Below are 5572 nucleotides of genomic sequence, written 5' to 3'. Positions count from 1 at the left end.
AAAAAAAGGAAGAAAAAGGGCAGGCAGATCCAAAGCACTCCTCCATTTTTACCAAAAATAAGAATGCTAAAATAACGAGGGGAGCAAATCTGTAGTGCGGGACGTGTCAAAGCGGTTCATCTGCAATTGTCTCAGTGAGGCTAACGGTGAAAGTGTTTATTGTTCACGATAACCTTTGAGCCCTGGGATCAGAGGATTTCTTTTAGGAAAACACCTTTCAAAGAGATCACTCTTCAATCAGCTGCCACAGTCGGCTTTACGCACACTTACTATTTCTCGTTATCTGGGAATGTAAGTGCTGTGCTCACTGACAACGGATTGAAAATCACTGCGTTCTCCCAACTCGGAACGGAATGAGGACGGACCGCAGTTCGGCACGGGCGGCTCTCTTTCAAAAACTACCGAGCCGGTGCGGGGCGATCGAAGCCCTGACTTCTAATAAAGACCTCCGAGGGTCGCTCCGAGTCTCGTCTTGCCAGTATGCAGCGTGTCAGATAAACGCAGACATGCAAGGGAAAGAGACAGGACAAGAAAATGCTGCCAGAAGAGCCTGCAGCTTCGTGTGCATCTTCAGAGTGATCTGTTGGCATCAGGTGAGAACATGTCATGTTGTGGAATTACATCACGCAACTGCTCTTCATGACAAACTGCCGGCGCTGTGTGGTGCGGATCCTGGGAACGGGAGCCTGTAAGTGAACCGCATCTGAGATGAGAGCGACGGGAGCGGCTCCGCGGAGCTCAGCGCTGCAGAGCGGGGCGCGGAGCGAGCAGCGCTCCCGGAGCACTTCTCCCGGGTTGGGAGATTTGCTTTAGCGTTACTCTGCGTTCTGTGTGGCACACACACACTCCAGTGATTTCCTTCCCTCTTGTCGTATTGCGTGTGCTTGGAGTCCCAAAGCAAATATTTCCACCACTGCATTCTTTAATGACAGTGCAGTAATCACTAATATAAACCAGAAAGGAACTCTCAGCTCTGCTATTCCAGGGGATTCTCAGGCTGGCGATGTTAACAGCGTTACTTATTCGCACGGTTTCTGATATCTCCCCATTTAATGTGATCGTTTTCTATTTACAGAAGTGCGGGAGACCCAAAGCAAGAAGACCCTGACTATGTAACGTAACAAAACCACCTACTGATTGTATTTGCTGGTAACTATTAATATCTTACGTAAAAAGATAAACTATCTCGTATGCAAATCACTCTCCTTTTTCTGTCTGCTCTCGGTCTTTATTTCATATTTTTCCCTTTGGGAAGCAACAGGCAGAGCAAGAGCACCGCGAGATCGCCGGCTGCAGCCGTGTAAAGCGGGAGCCCCGAACTCCGACAGTGAACCGCGGGCGCGGAGCCGGGAACCCCCGGAGGGCTTCGGCCACGCACCGGCCGCGGCTCCGCTCTCGGTTTCCCACGGAAGGTGCGCGGATCTTAGGAAGTCCCGGGACGGCAGCGGTGCCTTGACGGCGCCGTCGTGCAGGGAAGAGAGTGGTCGGCGGCAGTCGGGATCCGCGCTCCCTTCGGCTAGGCGGCAGGAGACGTTGGTCGTAAGCGAGCGGCTGCCCAGCCTGGCCAGAAAACGATTTCTCGTTGTTGGATTTCGTTCGCTCCTGAAAATGTGCTTTTATTAGATTTGTCGATTAAAGGTATAGATGTGACCCTGCAGTGCGTCCGCAAAGACGAGGAGCGAGCAGCTCCGTCCTTTCCAGGTGAGCCCCCTGCCCTCCCGTCCCGACTGAGCCGAGCCGTCGGAGTCCCCGGCGTTGCCTGCAGCCCGGGCCGGAGCGGGGACCGCTGTGCGGATTGAGCGCACCGCGCGTACCGAGCTGCGGGCTGCCCGCAGGGGCTGCCCCTGCTCAGCGGTTCCCGGCACTGCCCCCGAGGCCCCGACGGCTCGGCTCGGCCCGGTTCCACGAGCAGCGCTGGTCCCGCGCCCCCTCCCGGGCAGCCCCACGCACCTGCCGATCTGCGGGGAAAAAAAAGCGGAAGATTCGGGTACACTCATTCCTCCTTGCAGCTGCTGGGCATCTCGGCCTTCTTGCGCGGCACGGCGTGTCCCGCCGGGCTTTTGGTGCGGTTCCCGCCGGTGCGGAAGGTGCGGCTCTGCGGAGCGTGTCACGGCTGGTAACCGTGCGGGCGCTGCCTCGTCGGTGACCGACGGCTGCGGAGCATTCGAGACCGACGGCTTCGGCAGAACGCCCAGCGCTGGGCTCGATGCACACACGGCGATACGGGCACCTGCCGAGCCGCGCCAGCAGGAGCCCACCGGCCTCGGCACGGCCCCCACCTCACCACCAGCCCGTTGGGCTTCGGAATTCCTGGGGCCGCGCCGAGGGCCCGAGGGGGAGCGCGGGCACTTCGGACCCGTCCCGCAACCCCGGGGCAGCGGTCGCCCGCCCCCGTCCCCCTCCCCCGCCGGTCGGCGGCCCAGCAGATGAAAGGCTGCGCTCCAGGAGCGCCCCGCGCCGCAGATCCCCCCCCACCCCCCCGGGTGCACATGTCAGAGTTCACAGACCTGGCTGCTGCCTTTACAACGCTGAGCTGTAAAAGAGCGGATATTAAACCCGTATAATGGATCCAACTCCAAGGAGAGGTTAAATTTCCCAGTGAAATGAAGGTATTTGCCCTGAACTGGGAAAAGGACCCCCGCCCTCCCCCGGGCTGGGAAACGCGCGGAGCCATCAGAACTCGGCGGTAAACTCTGCCCCCAGCCCTGCACCTGGCACCGGCCGCCGCCGGACCACATGTGCGCGCCACGCCGCTGCCAGCCGGGCCCAGCCCGTCCCGTCGGGCCCCGTCCCTCCCACTCTGTCCCCTCTCGCGAGCACGGGGTGCCCGGGGAGGGCGAGTGCGGATTGATGGTGGGGGCGAGGATCGGCCAGGATGAGGTCGGGGTCCGGCTCGGTGTGATGTGAGCGGGGACCGGAGCTGGGAGAATGCGTTGGGACGCGGGCACGTTTTCCGCTGCCGCCGCTTCTGGGCTCCGAGCTCAGCCTCTGTCCGGCGCCGGGCCAGACACGACAGCCTCTTCTCAGCGCGGCCGCTGGCGGGCGGGGCAGCTCCCGGGGCAGAAGGGCGCGGGATGCGGACCCTCATGCGCCGGGAATGCCTGGGGAACTTCGAGGCCGGGTCGGAAGAGGCCGAGGTGCCCCATACGCGGCCCCGTAAGAGGGTAAACCCCGTCCCGGCGGTTCCAGCGCCGGGCGAGCCTTCTGCCTGCGGCGCGGGGAAAGCAACGCGGGGCCGCGCCTGTCGCCGGACGGGGCCGATTGCGTGGGGCTGACTTGGCGCCTCCCGTGGACCCGTGCCCGCGCCGGCGGGGAGAGAGGGCGGCGGAGCAGCTGCGCGCCGAGCCGGGACCGCCCCGACGGGCCCCGAGGCCGCCGCTCCTTCGGGCGGGCGGAGGGTCCGAGGCCTGCGGCGCTCAGCAATGCGGGAGGCGCTCCGCTGGGGGGGAGAGGACGATGGGCCCGGCTTCGTCTGCCACATTGCCCTCAAAAATCCACTTAAAAAAAGATGAAGGCACATGCAAATGCGTGGCGCCTTCTTGCTTGTGCCTTTAATCATGCTAAATTGACTCTCGTTCCTCCAGGCCCCCCGAAAATACACACAACGCGCACCGCACCTCGGCGGGGTTGGAACTCCCAGCGCGCCGCGCACTCGCACGCACCGGGACCTGCCCGGGGCGATCTGGCGCTGCACGGCCCCGTGCGATGCCGCTTCCTCAGCAATTTTCCTACCCAAAAGCTGCCGAGAAGGGAACAACAGAGATAGCATCGGGCTGCCTATATCAAAGAGATCCTGCTTAATTAAAGCGGCGGCGCGGTGCTCTCCGTCTTCCCCACGGCGCTGCCCGGACCGCTCTCTGCCGACGGTTCTCGCAGCCCCCGGGTGGGGCCCTCTGACATCCCGCGGGGCGCCGGCCCCGGGCCCCCTACGGGCAACGGGCGTCCCCGCCGTCGCCCCCCACCTGCTGCCGGGGCTGCGGCCCGAGCCCCGGGGAGGGGTGGCTTCGAGGCGCGGGGAGGCACCGCGTTCTGCGCAGAAATCATTTGTTTGTGCCACCGAGAAGCAGCCCGGTAATTTATTGTTATTGTTAGCGGTAACTACACTTCGCGGCTCGCTTACATTTATCCTTCCGAGGGAGGCAGCGAGGGCTACATCCGTCAACGCCGGGCGCACCCGCCAGCCGCTCCGAGTGGCCCCGCAGTGCGCTGCGAAAAAGAGGGCGGACGGCAGAGCGGCTCAGAGCCACAGGGCCCGACGGGGTGGCTCGGGGACTCCGCCGGCTCCCTCCTGCCGGTGCCCGGGCCTCAGCTGCTCCCGTCGGGACCGCCCCGCAGCGGGCTGCTCCCCTCGCAGCGATGGTCGATGCCGAGGCCGTGCGGGGCGCGCAGCGCCGCTGCGAGGGGAGAAAAAAAACAAAGAAAGCCGCCGAACCCCACAGCCCCATCACCGTCCGCTTGTCGCACGGCCGTGGCAACGGGAACGAGCGGAGCGGGCAGCTCCGCGCGGAGCAGCCCCGGGATCGCGTCCGCCGACCACGGGAGTCCCGAGCTCGCCTCGCCCCGGCTGACCCCGGTCCGCTCCCGGCCACGCAGCTCCCGCGGCGCTCCGGGTCGTGCCTCCGCGCGCCAGCAGGGGGCAGGCTGCGCTCGGGGCCGGGCCGGGCCGGGTCGGGCCGGGCCGGGCCGGGCCGCGGAGCGATCGTCGCCTCCAGCGGCCACGGGAAGTTCACCCGCAGCCGGGGCCCACGATCGCCGCTCGCGAGGCCGCCCGCACTGCCGGCGCAGCCAATTCCCGTCCCGCGGGGATCTTCTCGAGCCCTCGGGGCCGCCCGCCTGCCCGCCCCCAGCCGGGAACTCAGCAGAACACGCGAACGCGGACGGGCCACACGCTCCAGAACGCGCGGACATCCTCGCAGCCGCCCGGGGACCGCGCGCTTAAGGCAGAAAAATCGCGGAGCTCCTCTGTCTCCGTCCCTTCGAGTAATGCGGGGCCTCTCTCTGTCCCGAACGCGCGCACAGCGCCGAGCGGAGCTCTCGTGGTCCCGCACGGGGTCCGACCGCGGCCCGGAGCGGCGCTTCGAGCGGGACTGATGCGGCCGCGGAGCTGTCGTTGTGGCCGCAGCTCCGCGCCGCTTCTTTCCGCTCCGCCGCCTCGTTCGGGAAACATGGAGCGGTGTTTGGCCGCTGTGCTCTCCAAATTAAAACAAAACACCTCAAAACAAAAAGATTTGTCTTGCAAATAAATGCCGAATTAGAAGCAAGCCGCGGAAGGTGGGGCTGCGGGGCTCGGCTTGGTTTTATTTCTGTGATGGTTTTGCGCGTGGGTGTTTTAATTGTATTTTGTTTTTTCGTTAAAAGCACTTTGGAAACCGAAGGTAACACCTCATCGAATGGCTCTCGGGGCAGCGGGCAGGGATGGGAGCAGCCGGCGCGAGGGAACCCATCTTTAGGGCGATATTTGTGAGTGAAAGCCGAAGAACAAAGATGGAATGGATCCCGGGGGTGCAAGGATGTTGAATTCCCGCTCCGCTCCTCACGGCCCCGCCGCACGATCGCTTCGCTATTTTCGTTT

This window comes from Lagopus leucura, unplaced genomic scaffold (assembly GCF_019238085.1).
Source record: "Lagopus leucura isolate 7727_CA_CO unplaced genomic scaffold, USGS_WTPT01 Super-Scaffold_100022, whole genome shotgun sequence".
NCBI lineage: Eukaryota > Metazoa > Chordata > Aves > Galliformes > Phasianidae > Lagopus > Lagopus leucura.
This window is presented reverse-complemented; position numbering follows the sequence as displayed.